The sequence below is a fragment of the Stylophora pistillata genome, chromosome 8 (genome assembly GCF_964205215.1).
Source record: "Stylophora pistillata chromosome 8, jaStyPist1.2, whole genome shotgun sequence".
In the NCBI taxonomy this organism is placed as follows: domain Eukaryota; kingdom Metazoa; phylum Cnidaria; class Anthozoa; order Scleractinia; family Pocilloporidae; genus Stylophora; species Stylophora pistillata.
In genome coordinates, this window is record NC_142526.1 from 32,932,672 (window position 1) to 32,939,940 (window position 7,269).

General features: G+C 40.0%; 1 long non-coding RNA gene across 1 annotated transcript in view; it reads left to right on the plus strand.

Moving 5' to 3' along the window:
* Positions 1–182, plus strand: part of LOC148725903 (uncharacterized) — a 5,360-nt gene extending 5,178 nt beyond the window's left edge. The window contains exon 3 of the long non-coding RNA XR_015990857.1: positions 1–182. This exon is cut by the window's left edge and continues 1,521 nt beyond it. This is a non-coding gene — a long non-coding RNA (uncharacterized LOC148725903).
* The last annotated feature ends 7,087 nt before the right edge of the window (positions 183–7,269 follow it).

Consider the following 7,269-nt stretch of genomic DNA (forward strand, 5'->3'; position numbering starts at 1 on the left):
TTCCCTTCCTTTCTTCAAAAAACGTGATGAGATATATTATTAATAGTTTGTCTATTTGCATGTATTTTAATGCTGTCAATACAAATATAATCAAAGTGAATAAGGTCCAGGTTTAGCACTAGGCAAAGTGTATTCAATATCTGTAATTTTTTAATAAATTTCGAATAAACTTTGGAAACTTATTTGCAATGACCCTTTTAATTACTTAATAGGTTTATTCCAATCTCTTTGCCTTTTGCCTGATAGACTGTGGGAATGAGCAGGTTTGCTACTGACAATAGTTATGATCCCAAATGGGTTTCTGTGCTTTTCAATATTACAAACAATGGATTCGAATATGCAACATTTTCATATACATTTTATACTATTGTTAACCCTAAACCCTGACCTCTCAACAAATACATGAAAAGTGATTGTATTCAACCCATTGGTCCTAAAATGTGTACCATACTTTCAGGGTTTTATGTTTGATTCACATCTTCAAGGGTCTTAATACATATCATAAAAGAGTTGTAAATTTCTGGTTTATGTTCGAGCTTCAAATTCATACCTTACAACCAGATCAAAGCCTTCCACTCAGGGATTGCCTTACATTTAGGGGTCTTATAATCAGGGGTTCTTACAATCAGGGGTCTTACAGTCAGGGGTTCTTACAATCTGGGGTCTTACAGTCAGGGGTTCTTACAATCAGGGTCTTACAATCAGGGGTTCTTACAATCAGGGGTTCTTACAATCAAGGGTTCTTACAATCAGGGGTCTTACAGTCAGGGGTTCTTACAATCAGGGGTTCTTACAATCAGGGGTCTTACAGTCAGGGGTTCTTACAATCAGGGGTTCTTACAATCAGGGTTCTTAAAATCAGGGGTTCTTACAATCAGAGGTCTTACAGTCTGGGGTTCTTACAATCAGGGGTCTTACAGTCAGGGGCTCTTACAATCAGGGTTTCTTACAATCAGGGGTTCTTACAGTCAGGGGTCTTACAATCAGGGGTTCTTACAATCAGGGGTTCTTACAATCAGGGGTCTTACAATCGGGTTCTTACAATCAGGGTTTCTTACAATCAGGGGTTCTTACAATCAGGGCTCTCAGCAAAGTCAGGGGTTCTTACAATCAGGGGTCTTACAGTCAGGGGTTCTTACAATCAGGGGTCTTACAATCAGGGGTTCTTACAATCAGGGGTTCTTACAATCAGGGGTTCTTACAATCAGGGGTTCTTACAATCAGGGGTCTTACAGTCAGGGGTTCTTACAACCAGGGGTCTTACAATCAGGGGTTCTTACAATCAGGGGTCTTACAATCAGGGGTTCTTACAATCAGGGGTTCTTACAATCAGGGGTCTTACAGTCAGGGGTTCTTACAATCAGGGGTTCTTACAATTGGGGGTCTTACAATCAGGGGTTCTTACAATCATGAGTTCTTACAATCAGGGGTTCTTAAAATCAGGGGTTCTTACAATCAGGGCTTCTTACAAACAGGGGTCTTACAGTCAGGGGTTCTTACAACCAGGAGTTCTTACAATCAGGGGTCTTAAAATCAGGGGTTGTTACAATCAGGGGTCTTAAAGTCAGGGGCTCTTACAATCAGGGGTTCTTAAAATAAGGGGTTCTTACAATCAGGGGTCTTACAATCAGGAGTTCTTACAATCAGGGGTTCTTAGAATCAGGGGTCTTACATTCAGGGATTCTTACAATCAGGGGTCCTTACAGTCAGGGGTTCTTACAATCAGGGGTTCTTACAATCAGGGGTCTTACAGTCAGGGGTTCTTAGAATCAGGGGTCTTACAATCAGGGGTCTTACAGTCAGGGGTTCTTACAATCAGGGGTTCTTACAATCAGGGGTCTTACAATCAGGGGTTCTTACAAACAGGGGTTCTTACAATCAGGGGTTCTTACAATCAGGGGTCTTAAAATCAGGGGTTCTTACAATCAGGGGTTCTTACATTCAGGGGTTGTTACAATCAGGGGTTCTTACAATCAGGGGTCTTACAGTCAGAGGTTCTTACAATCAGGGGTTCTTACATTCAGGGGTTCTTTCAATCAGGGGTCTTACAGGCAGGGGTTCTTAAAATCAGGAGTTCTTACAATCAGGGGTTCTTACAATCAGGGGTCTTACAGTCAGGGGTCTTAAAATCAGGGGTTCTTACAATCAGGGGCTCTTACAATCAGGGGTCTTACATTCAGGGGTTTATATCAGTGTGTTTTATATGAAAGAATGTGCCCAGATGTTGATATTGATCGTTGTTCCTTACGTTCAAGGGTTTACATCAATGTGTCTTACACGAATGGGCTGTGCCCAGATGTTGATATTGATCGTTGCTCCTTACGTTCAGGGGTTTATATCAGTGTGTCTTACACGAATGGGCTATGCCCAGATGTTGATATTGATCGTTGGTCCTTACGTTCAGGGGTTTATATCAGTGTGTCTTACACGAGTGGGCTATGCCCAGATGTTGATATTGTTCGTTGTTTCTTACATCCACGGGTTTTAATCAATGTGTCTTACATGATGAGCTGTAGGCAGATGTTGCTACTTATCTTAGTATCAGATACAATGAAATATATGAAGTTCATATATTTTGAACTGCGGTATTAGATACATATGGTGCACGATCCTCGCAGTAGATAGCGCTATTTAAGCAATAGCGAAAATCAGACCTGAAAAAAATCAGGCCTGTACGGGATTCGAACCACTGACCTCTGCGATACTAGTGCAGCGCTCTACCAATTGAGCTAACAAGCCAATTGGGAGTAGGCCGTTAAGTTGATTCGTAATAAACCCGTGAAAGTGATAAATCAGATACAATGAAATATGTGAAGTTCATATATTTTGAACTGCGGTATTAGAAACATATGGTGCACGATCCTCGCAGTAGATAGCGCTATTTAAGCAATAGCGAAAATCAGACCTGAAAAAAATCAGGCCTGTACGGGATTCGAACCACTGACCTCTGCGATACTAGTGCAGCGCTCTACCAATTGAGCTAACAAGCCAATTGGGAGCAGGCCGTTAAGTTGATTCGTAATAAACCCGTGAAAGTGATAAATCAGATACAATGGAATATATGAAGTTCATATATTTCACGGATTTATTACGAATGAACTTAACGGCCTGCTCCCAATTGGCTTGTTAGCTCAATTGGTAGAGCGCTGCACTAGTATCGCAGAGGTCAGTGGTTCGAATCCCGTACAGGCCTGATTTTTTTCAGGTCTGATTTTCGCTATTGCTTAAATAGCGCTATCTACTGCGAGGATCGTGCACCATATTTATCTTAGTATCTTACGGTTAGGGGTCTGTGTTGATCGTAACTCTTTACATACAGTGCGTATTCTGTGCCCAGATGTTGATATTGATTAATTGAACTTAAAATGTCACATCCATGTTAAACGGGTGTCCAGTTGTTTATTGCGATGGTAAAATGTTACATCTAGGGGTCTGCGCGCAGATGTTGATATCGATCGTCGATCGTGAAGGTCAGAACCGTGCTTGAAATCCAGGGGTTTTATATTTGTACCTCTATATTGTCGCTATGTAGCGATGATGATTTACATAAGGGGGTTTTGAATAAAATGTCATGGTAGTTTTATATAAGGGTCTGTTCCCAGCTATTGATAATGATCCAAGAGGGCTCCCTTAAGTTACGATAAGCTAACATAGGAGCTGACACTAAAGCACGTTTCAACTTGTCGAAAACAATAGCACACTCTTCTGTCCAATTGAAAGAAACACCCTTCTTAGTCAATGCATTCAGGGGATCGGCTACGTGGGAAAAGCCGTTGACAAAGCGCCTGTAATAATTGGCGAGGCCTAGGAAATTCCTGAGTTCCTTTAGATTAGTTGGAGTAGAGAACTCCTGTACAACACGAATCTTTTCTGGGTTGGGGCTGATACCCTCGGGAGTTACGATATGACTAAGATATTCTACCCTTTGTTTAACAAAATTACACTTCTTTGAATTGAGCTTGATATTAGCTTCACGAAGTCTCCTAAAAACCTCTTCCAGATGAGCTAAGTGTTCTCCAACCGATTTGGAAAATATGATAATATCATCGATATATATATAAGTGCAAACCGATATTCCAATCTTCTCAAGATATGGCCCATGAGCCTCTGCTAACTCTGTCCAGAATTTGTAAGACCGAAAGGCATTACCAAGAATTCATACAGGCTATTGTGCGTAGTAAAAGCAGTCTTTTCCCTGGCAGAAGGGTGAAGCTCTATTTTCCGGTAGCCCGACTTCGTGTCAGTTGTGCTGAAAACGCTTGTTCCACTTAAATAATCCAAAGTATCGGCAATCAGGGGTAAGGGAAAGCTATCTTTTTTGGTAACTTTATTAAACTTGCGATAATTAACGCAAAACCTCATAGAACCATCTTTTTTCTTAACCAGAAAAACAGGTGAAGACCAAGCACTAACCGACTCTTGAACAGTTCCGCGTTCTAGCATATCGTTCACTTGTCTATCGATCTCTTACTTACCTTCAAGCGAAGTGCGATAGGTCATTTGTTTAATTGGGGTGGCGTCACCCGTATCGATCGCGTGCTGTACTGATGATGTTCTTCCTAACTCAGTGTCAAAAAAAGCAAGCACATCACGGTATTTACTAAACAAATCACGAAACTTAATTTTGTCATCAGTTGACAGAATACTATCAGATAACTCAGGCAATTGAGGATAGTCAGGCTATTCTGATTGTTGGTAACTTAAAGAATGATTATCGTTGGATATCTTTTCGCTCGCACTTAACTCGAAAGTGGCTATGTTGCGATCTACCTCCTCAAAATTAGCTAGACAGGTCCTACGGTAAATTTTTATTGGTTTGAAGGAAGGATTAACCAATCTTACTGGGATGGTGCCATCTTCTGCAACACTAACAAGCTCCGAAGCTCCGAAAATAGAATAACGATGACATAAGTCAGCTTTTGGGGCAATAATGCCGCTAATACCATTCTCCTCTGAGAATCTCGATCCTAGGGGAGCATCAAGGTTTCTCGGAACCAGAATCTCTGACTGGGGTGGAATAGTAAAGGTACCGGAGGCGTGAACTGATGAAACGAAGGCTTAATCTATTATATCTTTGTCACTATCTATAGGAACACCCTGAAAAGGAAAAGGACTAATCGATTATGAACTGTCATGGAAAAACTATATTGACTCTATAATATTGAAACTTAGCAAAATCATTGGATTACTGTCTAAGATAAGGCATTTTGTTCCTTTCCATACCCTTCTTAGTATACACAACTACCTTGTTGTTCATTATTTACGATACCGTTTAATTGCATGGGGACAAGCTGGCAAAGCTAAATTGAATAAGCTTTTGATCCTCCATAAACGTGCTCTCCGTTTCATATGTTTCGCTGACAGGTATGATCACGCCATTCCTCTGTTCCTTTGTGCAAAGACTTTACCTATTCACTTTATGTATTATAAATTGCTAGTTGAGACAATGCATGATGTAAATAATGATGTTATTCCTTCACAATTGAAGGATTTGTTCATCCCTACTGCAAAAATTCACTCATATAATACGCGATCTTCAGCCTCCAACAATTTTTACATTAAAAAATCAAAACTTGAAATTGAACGAAAATCGTTTTCAAGAATCGGTGCAAAACTGTGGAATGAGATACCAACTAAGCTCCTAACACTACCAAAATTCACCTTTAAAAGAAAAATTCGTACGATCTTGTTCAATATATTAGAATTAGAAGACTCCTACGAAGATTTAGAATCGATAATCTCTAAAGTTAGTAAATACTCTTAGTAGCTATCACCTTTGTCTCGCCCATCCTACCCTATCCATTTTATCTTATGTATTCACTCACAACATAATGCGCTGTCAACTTGAATTAACCACATAGTTGTTTCCGTAGACTTAATTTCTTTTCGTATTTACCATTTATTCATTTATCTGTAGTTTTTACTGTGTGTATTTTCCTCTTCTTTTACTGATTATCCTGGCCCGCCTCGATTAGCACTGCTATCTGCGGAGCCAGGGGAATAAGGATTTATTGTTATTGTTATTGTTACATAAACGTGTGTATAAACGTGTGCACTGGGCTCAGGGGGAAAACTAACTAATCCATTCTTAAAATCGACTTTGAAACAAAATTGCTGGAGGAAATCTCTACCAAGAATAACGTCATAAGACAGATCTTCTATGTTGTGAGATGAAGTGGAAGTTGTTGTTTTGAGACTTTTCTAGTTAAGCCTTTTGTTTTTTTAAGCCTTGCCTTTTACGCCTACGTGTTATCTCGGTAGATTTATATTTTTTTGGCTCAGCTCGTGGATTTTCTTGTTACCGTGTTAGACATTTAGAAAATTAGACAGTTTCACAGGTGGTCGTGTTTGTAAAGCTGACCTTGAGTTCTACCCACACTGAAGTTCCTGTTTGTGTGCGCAATTCCTGTGCGTAGCTGTTAGCGTCCAATTAAACACTGAAGTTCCTGTTTGCGTGAGCGATTCCTGTGCGCAGCTGTCAACGTTCAATTGGTTCCTTGGCCCTCGACAAGTACTTCGGTGAGGGCCAACCAGTTTCTCCCTTTTTGCAAAATAAACGGATACACTCGTAAGGAAACTCTCACGGTCAGCTAACCCAAACATGTCTGCGATTTTTGTATTTAATACGTGGGCACTCCTCGCTAAGTAGTAGAAGAAGAAAAGATCTGAAGGGTTGTAGTAGGAGAGAATAAAAAAGAGAACAGTCCAGAGTATCAGTACTTCTCGTTAAAAGCTAAGCGTGGTAAAATTCACAATAAAAGTAAACGAGATCCTTGATTTCTCTATCGTAAGCAAGAGGCAGCACATCCAAGGCGAGTAGTCTCTCCCCATACGATATTTTGCCTGGCTTCAAACTTAAAATCCATCTGGTGGCACGTCTCTGAACTTGTTCAACAAAGGTGGGGCTTCACAGTCGCTACGCACAAGGACCTTCTTACCCACAGCATGATATCGCAAATATACGCATCTTTAACACTTGCGTAAAGAAGCGTAAATATAAAGCTCCTTCTTTACGAACAAGTTCCTCGTTCCATAAAGATGGGCAAATGCAGAGAAAGCGTAAAGACTACGTAAAGGATATTTTAATATTTTAACATTTAAAAATGTTCCTAAAGGATAAAGATCAAAATGGAGATAATTAATAACTTTCTACTTGGAGAAATACTCAAAGAAGTGAAATAGTTCTTACTCATCCATCTTCAGTAGAATTGCCATGGTATTTTGACCAGTTTCGCTTTTAACACTTTACACGTCTTTGATATTCTTTAC